Source organism: Grus americana, chromosome 5 (genome assembly GCF_028858705.1).
Source record: "Grus americana isolate bGruAme1 chromosome 5, bGruAme1.mat, whole genome shotgun sequence".
Classification (NCBI taxonomy): Eukaryota; Metazoa; Chordata; class Aves; order Gruiformes; family Gruidae; genus Grus; species Grus americana.
In genome coordinates this window covers 21,481,047-21,496,440 of record NC_072856.1, presented here as the reverse complement: position 1 = coordinate 21,496,440, position 15,394 = coordinate 21,481,047, and the positions used below count along the sequence as shown (strand labels likewise).

Sequence of the window (15,394 nt, the reverse complement as noted above, 5' to 3'; positions counted from 1 at the left end):
AGCCTGGCAGATATGGCTTACCTAGGAAGCTGATCTGTCTACAGGTTAGTAAATAGCCCACAGAGACATGTATATTATATTTCTTTAGGTCCCAGAAAACTTGTTTATGAAATATGTTGATGGTCTGTGCTTCCAGTCACCTTTCCTTATCTATTCTCATCTCTTTATGTGGTTTTGATGTGTGTTTTAGATATGTATAAGTAGCATTTGTGCTTCATGTACTACCACAATGCTGAGCAGAGTTACACTGAATTGAACTATTCAGTCACAAATACGGACAAAGTCCATTGGATGCTTACGTCACTTCCAAGAGTCAGCCAAACAGCACAAAAGTACTGTGCACTGCTTGGTTTACTTTCTGCTGCCTATCTTGATAAGAGCTGAAGTTAATGTTGGTAAATAGGTTAGTCAAACATTTCGCCTTCTGTAACAATTTTTATTACTCATTAGAATAGTTTGATAAACATGAGGTTGTTAAACATGAAAAATATTTAAATTTCTCCAGAAACTCAAAAATTTTATGGTGCTTTTCTTAGCTATTTACCCACAGAGTCAATATTTCACCTGCTGATATTCAATGAAGAGTACCACAAACTTCACTGCCTGCTGCACCAAACATAAACCACTTTTTCAGACTTGCTTTGCTTTTATATATGTAAATACATAAATGTGCTCAGGAAATATTAAATTATAAAAATATAAAGGCAATACATTTTGCCAATTAAGTGAGGAAGAAAGACCAACATGACAAATTTTTTGTTCTGGAAGGGGCTTCCTCATGGAGGGAGCAGAATAAATACAAACAGTAGAACAGAAGACTACAGAATAAAACCCCCAAACTTTTGAACTTGGTAATTCTCCAGCCTTTAAACAATTTTCCTCTCTAGTAAGGCCTCAGTGGTAAAAACTAGCTAACTGCCTTTGTTGATGTTGGTGTCAGCTTCTGATAGGGGAAAAAAAGGCCAAAAAAACCCGACCAAACTTACTTGATGTCAGAGATTCCATGGCATATGAATGGAAGATTTCAGTTTCTAATTTAAACATTTATGAGCATTAACCAAGATCCTAGTTTTGCAGCTACAGCTTTGAGCATTATAGTTGGGATCCATCTGTTGTAAGAGTGTATTTAAAGTCAGCTAAATAGTTTATCGCACTGTGCTGCTTCACTCTTGGAGAACCAGGGCTGGTATCAGAATGTTCCCACTGCTTCATAGCTGTCTTAGGCAGTTATGAAAACTCAGCATAACTGTGGGTACTGCCCATTTTGGGTACTATTTGTGAATATCGGATGCTGTTTTGACAGCTGTGCTGCCTCCCTAGCCCCCACAATGTTCCTAGAGACCATTTGAGAGGTTATGGCAATGTTTGCTTGTCTTTTAAATGCACATTTCCTCTCTTCCCAGTAAGGATGCAAGAAGATTCAAAGTGTCATCAGGGTCAGCAAAGGCAACAGGGTGGAACACAAGCTGAAAGGGAGGAAATTGAATGCCAGAGTCCTGCAACAGAATTCATGTAGGCAGAGTAAGGAACTAAATTATATTTATGCAAGACTTAGCACCATGAATCCACAAAAGATCTCTGATACTTGCTGCCACAGCAAGCACACACTACTGCTGCAGGTGAGGAGCTGCATCAGTAACATGGATGTGTAGTATAACTATGCAAGGAGATTTTAAACTGCTTTTCTTCCAGTGCGAACATTGTCATACCCAAGCTGCCTCACACTTGCTTTTTCGTGTCCTGCTCCAATTTCTGGAGGATTTTTTCCCTCTTCTTACCCACTCAGCACTCTGCTTTGCTTGAGTTGATGATACTATATAAGTTAAAGGAAACATTGCAAATAAATTGTGCTTTATTATGGCTGCAGATATAGAAAGATAAGGAAATTCAATAGAAAAGGTACAAAGGTAGATTTTAATCCTATGTGTGCACTCAGCTTTGACTGAAGATGAGACTTGCATACACTGCAAACCTACAGGGCCTTAAAAATCTCTTGGTTATGCATTATACATCTGAAACAAAGTCTATGGAATCGAGCTTATATTGCAGCCTGTTTATGGAAATCAACTAGTGCGATAAGAGAGCAACTACAGCACAGATAGTTTTCATTTTGGCATGAACATTATAATGAAAATGAACCCTCTTTCACAACTTTGAGTAGTTAGAATATCCTTTTGTTTCCTGAAACAGTGGTTGGGGAACAGTCTTTGTAAAGAGTAGCACTGTGGGTCTTAGTTTGATTGCTGTGACTATGGTGTTCAGTACTGGATATTTTATCTGGCTTAGTTTGGAAATAGCTCTGGCACTGAAATTGGATGCCAAGAGAAGCTTGATGGGGGCAGGGTTGGTATGATCCAGATTTCCTGTATCTTCTGGGAGGTATTCTGAAATGTAGAGCAAGAAAATCACAAAGCACTATGCAGAATGGAAGCATATGTCCTCACACAGCTGTACTCATCACTAGAAAAGGCATATCTGAGTTAGCATGACAATTAATAAGGAAAATGCCATCAATGAAGTATGGATGTGCTTCAGTCACCTACAGATGAACTGCTGGCATCTGAATGGAAAAGACTACACTGACACAGCAACGCTACAGAACCAACAGCAGTCCCATTGAGTGCTGCGATGCTTTGGAGTTTTATTTTATTTGTTCAAAAGCTATGAAGAAAGTGGAAGAAGAATCTCTTAATCCACTCAGCTGGAGGCATGTACATTTATCCTGTACATTTTTCATTCTGTCTAAAATAGCAAAACCACGTGAAATAAAGGGAAGTTTCTCCTCCTTACTCCCCACCTGCACAGATCAGTTTTTGCATGGCCTTCCTATGTGCTCTGCTTATCTTGAACTACGAATACTACTGAGGAACTCAGCTAATAGGCTTTGTCCCTAAAGTAGAGTAGCAAGGAATTGAACTCCCTTCATTTTAGGCTTGGTCTCTAAACAGCAGTTCAATCTCCTTCAATCTCTTGATACAGTCTGAGAATTACTGTAAGGCATATAATTGGTATACTAGATATCAAACAAATAGTCACAAATAGTTAATACTATTGTCCTTGCAGACCTGTGTGGGTAGCAAACAAATGGTTCTGCTTCCATCCAGTAGATTACAGTAGAAAATAATACATACAGTATCTGTTGCCCAATAAGCAAAAGATCTGCAATACAAACCCCTTTAGTTATGCCTCACATTTGAAACGGTTAAGGAAAATGATGCTATCAATTTATGAGCAATTGTTCATCTGAATGACAGATTTTCTATTGATAGTGGATTATTTAAAATATTTTACAAGTGGATATAACAGTGTCTTCCCAAAATTATCTGCCAGATCCTTCAACGTGAACAAACCAACCTCTAAATAACCTTCTAAATAATCTCTAAATAAACCTCTAATCTTTGATAGAAATAATGATGTGCATTTTCAGGCTACAGTTTTCTTTCTAAAAGTTTTGCAGAGTTTAGGGACTGTCACAAACACAACCACCATTAGGTTACAACATTCACTGTGGCTTTTTTTTAATATGCAGTGACATTTATTATTGTATATTTGACTTAGGTTCTCCTACCTTAGAAAACTTCCAACTACATACTTTCCTTTCAAAGCTTCACTAGGCTCCATTCTGCTACTGTTAATATAATCATAGGCACATGCTACGAAGCTTGTAAGTAATGTCCTGTCATCCATCTTCTCACATCAGGGGTGGAATCAGGAGATCCATATTCCTCACCCAATGTAACTGTGAAGGACAAAGCCAGGAGTCATAAATACACAAAGTAAGAGAAAAGAATTGAAACATCAGAAGGAGAGAAATGAAAACCAAGAGATCTAAAAATCTGTGTGTGGGGCAGATCTGTCACTTGCTGTGGATGTTCCTACCAAATAGCCTCTTGCCCTGTTTTTCTGAGTGGAGGATCCACTGTGAGCTTGCCCAAGAGGGCCCTCTCATCTGTATGCCGTGGCTTTACTAGCACTATACCAGCTGCTGGTAAGAAAATTAACGCTATCCCAGCCAAAACCAGGACAGATACACAGCTGGCCAAAATGTCCATAAAGTATTACTATTCATTTTGCTCTTAGTGATCAATATGTACTAAAAATAACTTGGAGACACAGTGAATTGCTTGGAACCTGGTGTTTTGAGTATGCAGATGTCACAATTTCTTTTGGGCTCTTCCACCAAGATGCTCAGGTACTTTTAGGAAATCTCAATGGGGTCTACCCTTGGTTACTTGATTATAAATTTAACCTTTCCAGAAAAACTTAGGTACCTGCCAAGTTTATGGACATTTTGGCCAGCAATGTATTTGTCCTGGTTCGGATAGAGTTAATTTTCTTACTAGCAGCTGGTATAGTGCTGTGTTTTGGATTTAGGATGAGAATAATGCTGGTAACACACTAATATTTTAGTTGTTGCCAAGCAGTCAAGGACTTTTCAGCTTCTCATACTGTCCTGCAATGAGAAGGCGGGGGGCACCCAAAAAGGTGGGAGGGAGCACAGCCAGGACAGCTGACCCAAACTGGCTAAAGGGATATTCCACACCATATGACGTCATGCTCAGTATATAACTAGGGAGGTGACGTGGCTCAGGAACTAGCTGAGCATTGGCTCCAGATGGTGAGAAACTGTGCTGTGTATCACTTGTTTTATATATTCTTTTATCATTTACATTGTTATTGTTATCTTCCTTTTCTGTCCTATTAAACTGTCTTTATCTCAACCCACAAGTTTTACCTTTCTCTTTTCAATTCTCTCCTCCATCCCACCCTGGGGGGGATGGGGGAGAGAATTGCTCTGTGGTTGTTATAGCTGCCTGCCGGGTTAACCATGACAGTATTAGACCTATACCTATCCACTTCTCAACAGATATTGATTAGTGCTTGTGTTCACTTGGTCCCCTGGTCATCTCTTTGGAGGTAATGTTACAATAGGTAAGACTATTTCAGGTGTACAAAATAGTAATACTAGACACTGGGAGCATAACCCTAGCCATGGATCAGATCTGAGGAAGTCAGGTGGGTTTTCAGCACCTGAAAAGTTGTCATTGTGTCATTTCTAAAGCAATAACATATTACTTACTAGCTAAATGTCATCTACAAGTGTTCACTTTCAAGAAGACTGTAAAGTCTAGTTAGTTTGACAGAGCACTGGAAAGGTATGCTTGTTTTATTTTGATTTATAAACTCTAATCAAAACCCGTGACATGTTCTGAGTGATCTTTTTGCAATTCTTTAATCAATAAATTTAAAAACAAAATGCTTGTCCCACTCAAGAAAAATGAATACACTAAAAGTGAATAATCAGTTCTAAAAATGATATTGCTTAGGAGAAGAGGGGCATATTTATGTTCCCAAAACGTCTTTCTGCTGTTGCAGTCACAGATGCACACCATATGTTCTCTGCTAGGTCTCACTGCCACAGGATAGGCCGATAACCCTGTTGACAACTCAGTCAAGTGAGGTTAGTAATATCCATTTTATTTGGTTAAAAAAAAGCAGGACAAGCCGTGGCAACTCACTCTGTTCTGTTTAAATATCTGTTGAATTGCTACTGTATCTTCATGAGAAAGTATTTAAGAATGGACAAAGACCAAGCCAGATCAAAGTCTGAGACATTACTGTGCTGGCAGAGTTTTATATTCAGTATAACAACAGCTTCATATTCCGTATAATAACCCTGAAGTGGCTGAGATGGTTGACTTACAGCAATAATGGCTTGGGAGACAGGAGTGGTCTGGAACATGTAAGAAAAGGAGGATGTGGCAAAGCATGTGCATTATTCGTGGTACGTAAAATCACTCAGTGATTTTCACTGGTCAGTATTAAGCACTGCAGTTTTGCAACATTTCATTCTCGACAAAAAATCCTATACCCTTTTGGACTTAGCATTTTGTAAGGACCTTCACTTTTCCTGCATCATCTCACAGAAAGGTATATGTGGCTATTTTGTGAGTCTGCACATGTGTATGTGTGTACACTGTCACCTGAGAATATTCTCCCTCCACCCCTCCGGGGCTTTTGGCTGCCAGACCTTTGGGCCTGCTCAGACACATGGTGCAGGTGTCCGGTCTTGCAATGAACTGCTGGGGGAAGCTGTGCTGCAAGGCCCCAGTGGGGCTCTCCACTTTGCTTGGGAGTAGCGTTTAAGCTGAGGCTCTCATCCTTGGTGCCCTCCTGCAGCTGCCTTGCACCTGGCCATGCTCCCTTTTGATCCATACCCCAATCTTACTCAGTTTTCCAGCTTGACAACCTCGGACTTGCCTCATCACTGAAGATGTATCTAATGATCTGGCCAACTCTGTTGTCAGAGGACCTGTTCTGCTCACCTTGCTCAGGTACCATGGGAAGGTGTCCTCATGAGGGAGGGTCCTGCCCTGCCTGCTTTGCTCTCACCCTCGGCTCCTGGGCATAAAAACATGCATCCACTTACCTATCTAAAAAAGTTACATTTTGGAGCTGTTCTTCAGTTCACTTACTACCGATTTGTTTTGCCACTCAGGCTATCAGTGGCAAGTTGCTATGGGACACTGACTTACCTGTGCTTACATCCTAACGATGGAAACCTTCATTTTCAGATATCATGGGAGATAACATGAGTGAAAAAAACAAATGATCTTGTTCCTGTTTAAAATGAAACTGCAGTGGTTAATTAATTCAAAAAATTAAAAAAAAAAATTCTGTGAAAGGGCTGCTGAGGGAAGTTTCAGGCCAGAAACATTTTTCAGTCCTGAATTAATTAAAAAAAAGACACTAAAACAGAACACCACAAAGTCACACTGGAGATAGCCAGGTTTCCACTCCAGATCCAGGTTTAAGGTATAGTGCTTTGCCATCTTTAAAATCTATTAAAAAGTAGAGAAAAGTAAAAATAATGACAGATAGATATATTGGATAAGAAAAGCTACTACAAAGAAGCCATGTTGCATGCACAAAAGCCAGGAAGTCTTGAAGGGCTGGGAGAAGATAACCAAATGTATTTAATTAAAAGAGCTACATATCCATCATGGTAAGCTGAAATTATTTCAGTCTGCCCAGGCACCGACAAATGTGACCTGTCATTGATTATTTTTATTTCTTTGGATTACAAGGATCAGAATTAATTGCTAAAGAGGTCTTACAGCACCAAGCACATGTGGTCTGTGCTGCTGATTCTCATAAGGTCCTGCACGTGGGTTGGTGCAATCCCAAGCACAACTACAGGCTGGGCAGGGAATGGATTGAAAGCAGCCCTGAGGAGAAGGACTTGGGGGTATTGATTGATGAGAAGCTCAACATGAGCCAGCAGTGTGCGCTTGCAGCCCAGAAAGCCAACCGTGTCCTGGGCTGCATCAAAAGAAGTCTGACCAGCAGGTCGAGGGAGGTGATTCTCCCCCTCTACTCCGCTCTCGTGAGACCCCACCTGAGTCTCACATCCAGCTCTGGGTGCTCTGGGTGCCCCAGTACAAGAGAGACATGGACCTGTTGAAGCAAGTCGAGAGGAGGGCCACAAAGATGATCAGAGTGCTGGAGCACCTCTCCTATGAGGACAGGCTGAGAGAGTTGGGATTGTTCAGCCTGGAGAAAAGAAGGCTCCAGGGAGATCTAATTGCAGCCTTCCAGTATCTGAAGGGGGCCTACAGGAAAGATGGTGAGGGAGTGTAGTGACAGGACAAGGGGTAATGGGTTTAAGCTAAAGGAGGGTAGATTTAGATTAGATGTTAGAAAGAAATTATTTACTGTTAGAGTGGTGAGGCACTGGAACAGGTTGCCCAGAGAAGTTGTGGAGGCCCCATCCCTGGAAGTGTTTAAGGCCAGGTTGGATGAGGCTTTGGGCAACCTGGTCTAGTGTAGGGTGTCCCTGCCCATGGCAGGGGGGTTGGAACTAGATCATCTTCGAGGACCCTTCCAACCCAAACCACTCTATGATTCTATGATTCTATGATAATTTTTTAGAAATTAGAAATATGTCAATTATGGGGGGAAAATTGACTTACCTTTGCTGAGCAGTGAAAGGTTGCCAGAGAAGCACAGGCCACACTGCAAGCCTGCAGATGACTACAGTTGCAGCAATGAGAGGGAGAACCACCTTATGCCCTTAGCTGAAGAAACATGGTTAGCAGAGGAGACAGAGCACTTCAGCAGTGCATGTTGCCACAATAAAAGATGCACTATGTTCTGGTTAGGACAGTCTTACAGAAGTATCTAACTTGCTCCTTGTGGTTTAATGGGTGAATAAAGCCTGACCTAGGTGTCAGTGTCAGGACCACTAAGAACTAGTCACAGGATTATCTGTAAGGTTTACATTTGCCAGCTAAACACAGCCAAGTGAAGTTTGGCTAAGTTGCAATCATTGCAGCCTTATGTAATACAATATTTTTCATGTCTTGCTAAAGTTAGCTGCAGGAGGCTTAGAGTCATGTTAAAGTAAGCACTCTATCTTGGTGCTCCTTAATTCATGACAGCATGCACAATTATTTGGAGAACAAAATAACTAACATCTGTTGCCAGCTGACTGATTCCCTCCTGATTACTGTGTAGATGAAAATGTTGACTGAGACTAAGATACGTAAGAAACTCCTGGCAGAATGTATGAAACTCCTGGCAGAATGAGCAAAAGCAGATTTGGTTTATTATTTTAATATTTCAAAGGTAAAAGGCACTTGGAAGGTTAAAAAAAAAAAGACTCAGTGACATTTTAGGTTGCCTTTGTGTAATGAAAAACATACAGATTATTTTTTTAAGTTACTAATTACCTTCTTGTAACCATGCAAATTACATTCCTATCAGCTATGACTAAAAATATGTACATATGAATGCTGCTGAATCTGGGGGCATAGCTGGGTTTGTAGTGATTTTATTCTTTTGTTTTCTCTCTCTCCCTGCTAATATTAATGGATCTAAATCCCTCTTCTTTTTCTCCTCCTTCCCTTACTTTCTATTAGGCTTCATGTTTCCTTCTGAAAGAATAACATCTTCATAAAATTGCACCATTAGGCACAGAACACTAGAAGGGAAAATTCTGACCAGAAGTGTTGCGGGTTTTTTCATTGGCATTGCATGATCTTAAGGGTAAGGGAGAGACTTAGTGTGCAGCGTCCACACTTCTGAATTTGGTCATATGTTTGGGTGCTTTGGAGCCTTCAGCCACATCCTATAAATCACAGCAGGCAGGAGTGCGTGGCTGGATGGATCTACCCATGAGGGAAAAATGTATGAATCCCAACTCGTACTAGTTAAAGAATAGACTTCATACTGACATCACTGCAGTCTGACCTCCTTCTGGGACAGAGCATTCTTCCTGCTTTTATCATGCCGAAATCAAACAGAGCATCAGATATTCAAGCTCCGAGTTCTTGAAAGTGACCAGCCCATTACAAATTTGAGAACTACTAATCTTAAATTGAGTGCCATTCTGCCCTGAGACTGGCACATAGGCTTTTGTTTGAATTACTTTCATGATTTTTCTTTTTTAAGAATGCAATTACTTTTGCTGAGATGCATTGAATGTACTTACTTCCTTCAAATCCCAGTATTTGCTGGAGCAGAGTGGGCCGGCTGTTCCTTCCCAGGGAGGCCATCTTGGCTCCATGGCTGCACCCCAAACAGGTACCCCCACACGCAATGCTCCCCCAAAGTGCACCTTTTCCCACACACATTTACACCCCCGGGGCTTCCCCTCACAATCCCTAGAGCTTCCTTCCCCAGGACGGCTGTGAGACCACGGAGCCTGTGTTTCGTGCAGACCACGGCACGGCACGGCACGGCACGGCACGGCACGGCACGGCACGGCACGGCACGGCACGGCACGGCACGGCACGGCACGGCACGGCACGGCACGGCACGGCACGGCACGGCCCTTCTCCCCCCTATCTGTGCCCACCTACCCGCCTCCGCTCCGCTCACACGGGCCGCGGCCTGCACCTCCTCCCCTACCCCGTTCTGGACCCGCCCCCCCCGCCGCCGGCAGCCAATGGGGGAGCGGGCGCCAAGCCTGGCTCTTGTAGGGTGTGTGAGGGAGCGGTCGCTGTTTCACTCGTGTCTTGCTTGTGCTGCTGCTACCTTCAGGTTAGCTCGACCTTGCCCGCCTGAGCGCCGGTAACCGCCATTCTCTCAGCAGGTGAGCGGGAGGGGGGCCCGGTCGTCGACAGCGAGCCCCGGGCAGGTGTGGGACGCAGCTTTCCTGGTGCGGCTTGGCTTAGATCTGCCGCCTGCAGGCGGTGGGCTCCGGCGGTCCTAGAGGAACGGGGTAGGGAGCAGCGAAAGGCCGTGCTCCTCTGAGTTGGCTGATTCACTGCGGGCTGCCACTCCACCCATCCCTCTTCTTCTCCCCCTCCCTCTCCCCCCGCCCCCCCAGCCGGGATACTCCCGCAGCGCACTGCTGTCCTCGCTGGGGCTGAGGGAGAACGTGGCTGGAGTCAGGCGGACGGGTTCGGTTGGTCTGGGTTTAGCCTAGTTATTTTTATTAGGGCGAGCACGAAGTTCTGTGGTAAATCTGCGAGTGCGCTGGGTGCTGTTTCCTAAGCGGGGATTATCCTTGCTGGAGGAAAGGGTGAAAACGCAGTAAGGGTGATGGGTGCAGGGCCGATCCCTAGCGGTGCCGGCAGGCGCGGGAGGGTCCACCCGGACGGGCGCGGGAGCGCCCTGGAAAGGCAGGGTGTCCTTGGCATCCTGCTCGCGTTTTCCCCTGGCTTGAGGGTTGGTGCGTTACTGCCGCAGCGGAGGGGGGGAGGGGATGGGGGCAGGGGGAGCGATGTTACGGTTATACGAGGAGATTCACTAAATCTACGCCGTGTAAACGAAGACGACATTGGCGACGCGCAGCTTCGCGGGTTTGTTAGAGCTGCTTTGACCCATTACCAGGACGAGTGTCAGCTCTGTAGAAGTGTGCACGCGGCTTGGTATCAGTGGTGGGTTTTCAAGTGTGTGTAAACTTAATTGTGTGTGTGAGAGCGAGAGAGACGCTAGTCCACATGCTCATGGGATTGCAGGTTGTGAGACGTATAAAAACCGCAGTCACTGCAAACTGCTCTTGAGATGCACATAGGCAGGAAGTGTTATACTTTGTTCATGGCAGGTTTACAGGATGAGAATGCTAATTAGGCTTGTTGCAAAAATTAGATTTAAGAATTTTGCAGCATCTCAGAACTCCATTTTCTTGCCTTATTTTCACACAACTTTCATATTTTGTGCTATGTTTTCTGGTGGAAGTAGAAAAATCAACCTAAAATATGACTTCAGTTATAACAGATCTATACTAGTCTTGATGAAACTATCAGGAAGCACCTTTTTTGGAAAGAGAAAAGTGTAAAGTAGGATCAAGGCAAATGTCTCATTCTTCATCTTATCTGGCAATTTGTCAGCACTTTAGAGGACAATCATATTGAAACTGCAGTCTAGAGGAGTTTACAGAAAACTGCTTTCTTTCTTACCACGTTTGTAGGAGTGTAGCATTGAGAATGGGGAAGATCTAATGCCTTAATTCTCCTTTCCTTAATCAATTACGTTTCCCGAGTGTCTGACCTCTTCTATTTCCAGATCTACAAGGGATTTTTCTGTTTTCTGGCCATTGTGAACGGATGTTATTTAAGAAAAAAAAGTATTGTAGTCTTCAGTGGTAATTAACAGGTTCTTTTCCTGTTGTGAGCATATCGATATACTGATATAAACTGATAATCACCAGTTTATAATAGCACAGGTAATATTGTAGGTAAGCACGATGTGGATCTCTATTAGTTTAGGAAGTGTAACTTTATATGATTGTACCAGTATCAGGCTTTGTCATAGCTGTGACTTGGTTTGAAAGATAAGTGATCTGAGGGGTCTTTAAAATTTTGGGGTATTACAGCCTTGAATCAAGAGCCTCTTCCACAAGAAAACGTTATTCTTGGTTAAAGAAAACTATCATCAAACAAGTGAAGCTTTTTAGCACTGAGAACCAGAATAGAAACTGTTAAGTTGCACAAGCTAAGTACACCCCTTTTTTTTTTCTCCTAGCTTTGAGATATGCTTTGCTTCCTTCATTGCTTCCGGTCTTTCTCTTTGGAAACTTCTGTTTGGCATTGGCAGTGCCTTCACGGCCCGCGTAGAAAAGACTGGAGAAGTTGGGGGATGCTGGTAGCCCGGGGCGGGGCTGTCCCAGCCGCAGGCCTGGCTGTTGTTTGCCTGCGCGACGCTGCGGCGGCGCGACCTTTCACCCACTTCTCGGGAGTGGTCACGTGAGCAGACCCGGAGAGGGGAGGAGCGCTTGGGGGAGAGGGCGCGCCCCGCAGAGGCCTCCCCGCGTTCTGGGGTGAAAATCGGGGAGCGAGGAGACAGACCAGCGCATCCTCCGGGGCAAATAAAGTTCTAGAGTGATCGACGGTTATATGTGTGCACAGCAGGGAGGATGTTTCTGCTTGCTGCATGCAGGGATAGTCAAAATATTGAATCCCGAGCATGACTGGTTTTGGAAAATCTTGGGTAAAAGGTGACTTAAGTGAATGCCTGTGTATTTAAAAAACAAACAAACAAACCCGACCAACAAAACCCCCCCTCAAATCTGTGTGTTGTTTTTGGTTTTATTTTAAATATTCCAAAACCTTTGTCCTGCAGCATGCTGTGTCATAGTCTTGAACTCCACATGTTCAGAAAAACAAGATCTTAATGACTGAAAAACATCCCTCTTTTTCCAAGTCTGGATTACCTTTAATTTGAATGTTCAATTTAAATGTTTGTAAAATGTTTGGAACTGGTTCTTCACTCTTTCAACCTTATACAGGCTGAAAAACCTTATTCAGGTCTTTCAACCTTGTACAGTAAATGATCATTGAACTACTGCAAGAGCATTCCATTCAATTTGCCTTTGGTCACCAAACATTGTTGCCCATCTTCCAGGATCTTCAAAGTCCTAAAATGTGACATCTTGCATGTCTCATTAAAGTCCTGCCATTCCAGGCATATTTGTTGTTGTAAAGAAGACAACCATTTTTCTTTTACTGCATGAGCGTAGAAGCTCAGTGCAAAGGGGAGAGAGAAGGAATAAAACTCGTGTAATCTAAATGCCCAGGTATGTCTTTTGTAGCAGTATTAAAAAGAAATACCCAGATCCTAGAGCCTAGGTTTTTGGGGGTGGGGGAGGTTTCTGCATGGTATGGTAACTTTGCAGTGTTTTAGTTTTGTATGCTCATCTCTTACTCAGCAAGGTTATTCTGAATTTCTAGAATGCAGAGGAGGTAGCTTGCTGGGATGTGTACAATACAATGTGTATTACAGTAGATACTAGAATAATCTAAAAGGACTAGGAACAGTATACTATGTCCTACTCTGTATATAGGGTAAAAACCCATAAATAATGTGACAGTTGTAAAAGCTTCTGTTTTGACTGCAGTTGTGGAGCATGTTGGTATTTTGTGGGTTTTTTGTTTTGGGTTTGGTGGTTTTAAGTGTACATTTTGGTACAATTTTTTTACAGGAGCATGCTATTTGGGAAGAGGAGAGAGGCCATATGATACAGAAACTGTAGGGATTAATATGCCTTAGTGTTAGCCTAGTAATTAACACATTGTCTGCTATAGCCAGTCTCCTACTTTACCTGACTGTCTCCAGTCTGATCAGGTGAGAAGACAACTTACTATCTGTGGCTTTTCTCCTGGAGTGGCAGTGAAAACACTGTGTTCTGTGCAATCTTTATGGCATCTGTGATGACTGTAATGTGAGTTTAAAGCCTGCAGGAAAACACTTGGATGTCTTAAACTGAAAGCTGAAACTAGCATTGCAGTCTAGCCCGAGGTCAGCTTGTTTATCACACTAGCTAGCAATCATTAATTTGAGCCCTCAGAAATTACTAAGTGGGTAGCAGATAAATTTTCTTTCACTCCACAGTTCCCCACCATCTCAGACCTGTTAAATAAAGACAGATTGTTCCAGATACTACATTTATCCAGTGTAATGGAAAACAGTGTTTCAGAACTGTTGTGATTGTTCTCTCCATTGCCATCATTTTTTCTAAAATGGTTCCAGTCTGATCCAGTCCCTCTGAGTGGTTGAAAGCTGTGTGTGAATCAAAGCTAACTTTTTCTTGACTTTCTATTTCAGAGCTACAACTGACTGTTAGCCATTGCTGTAGTGTGATGTCTATTAGGAGCTAGCAGCATTGGAATGAATCTGCCACTCAGTGTGTCCTAACCTTTCCAAGATCCGAGCTGCAGTGAGCTTGTGGGATAGAAGATTTGCGTGACAAATCTCAAGTCTGCTTTTCAGGAAGACAGCTGTTCAGGTATGCTTACATTTCATTCATTGGTCCGTTTGTTATTATCTCTTCCCTTTACATATATGCCTGTTGCTCCTGTTTACCACTTGGGAAGGGAATAAAGAAATTGGTCCAGGATTCCAAAGGAGATGCCTGCAGAGGGTAGCTAATATTCACCCACAGGTGATAGTGGAAAACTGCTGAGGACAGAACACAAGTGGATAGGTTTGTCAGTGGAACAGCAAGTTACTGCGAACTCCTTAGCTGTTCTGATTTCAACTGTCTGCTGTGGGTGAGGTTTGCAGTAGGTCCCAGTGTTGCTATATCTGGGCAAATACAGGTATTCAGTTCTCGATCTTGTCCTGCTGCACAGTATTTCTTCAGTTTTTAAATGTGCTAAAGCTTTTAAGACACTTGCAATTCCAAGGGACCACAGCTGTCAGTTGTAGGTGAGGGTGAGAAGGATTGGAGGCAATGATTAGCAATCATCAGAGATGATATCTTGAAATTTACATGTCAAATGATGGCTGTTGTCTTCTGTCCCTTTCCACGTGGCTTAAACCACTTCAGTCATCACATAGTAACTTTAATTTGGGGACCCTGTGGAGGAGAACTACTGCATAAACAACAGATTTAGCTTTTAGGAGGCTTAAACTGGTTTTAGCATGTGTCAAGTCACAACTAAAGTAGCATGAGAGAGCCTGTCAGTTTAACTTTGTTTTTGTCAGATCAAATGATAATTGATTGAATGCTATGTTAATTAAAACTTTAAAGGAGAGTACTGCTTTGGTTTCTGTTTTGTTTCTATGCTATAGTCATTAGGTTCACCTGAGAAACCCTGTTGAGTGAATTTAATCCATGTGACTATTGCACAGAAATTATGTGGCTTCACTCCTCTCCTATTTCTCTTAATGATTTTGTGCCTGTAGAGTATGATTAATCATTGTAAGGTTGATAAGACTTGAGAGCAGCAAGTATCAGTGTCTTTTTATATGCTGAAGCATGATTAGATATTGTTGAAGATTAGTATGCAAGGAAGCTATTTAGAAATAGCAATTCTCAAGTGAATAACAGTGTCTGGTTAATCTTTATAGTAAGTTCAGAAGTCAGTGCCTTGCGGAATATCACATGAACTATGAATAAGCTCTCTACTCTTTCTGAGGCTTAAATATCTTGTTACCTTTTAGC

General features: G+C 42.7%; 1 protein-coding gene and 1 long non-coding RNA gene across 11 annotated transcripts in view; one reads left to right on the top strand and one right to left on the bottom strand.

Moving 5' to 3' along the window:
• Positions 1–1,870: 1,870 nt before the first annotated feature.
• On the bottom strand, positions 1,871–6,611 carry LOC129207630 (uncharacterized). Its single transcript, XR_008577490.1, has 3 exons — positions 6,327–6,611; positions 3,569–3,739; positions 1,871–2,384 (listed from the first exon to the last, which is right to left on the bottom strand). It is a non-coding gene; the product is annotated as an uncharacterized LOC129207630 (long non-coding RNA).
• A 3,327-nt stretch (positions 6,612–9,938) lies between these two features.
• LOC129206825 (carnitine O-palmitoyltransferase 1, liver isoform-like) overlaps positions 9,939–15,394 on the top strand; it is a 63,572-nt gene continuing 58,116 nt past the window's right edge. For 4 of the 10 annotated variants that reach the window (XR_008577288.1, XR_008577289.1, XM_054826795.1 and 1 more), the window contains exons 1-2: positions 9,976–10,096; positions 14,053–14,233. The gene's annotated coding sequence lies outside the window, so the exon portion shown is untranslated. Of the gene's footprint in view, positions 10,097–10,753; positions 10,887–14,052; positions 14,234–15,394 lie in introns of those variants that run through there. The other 6 variants (XM_054826789.1, XM_054826787.1, XM_054826798.1 and 3 more) reach the window with 4 other exon arrangements.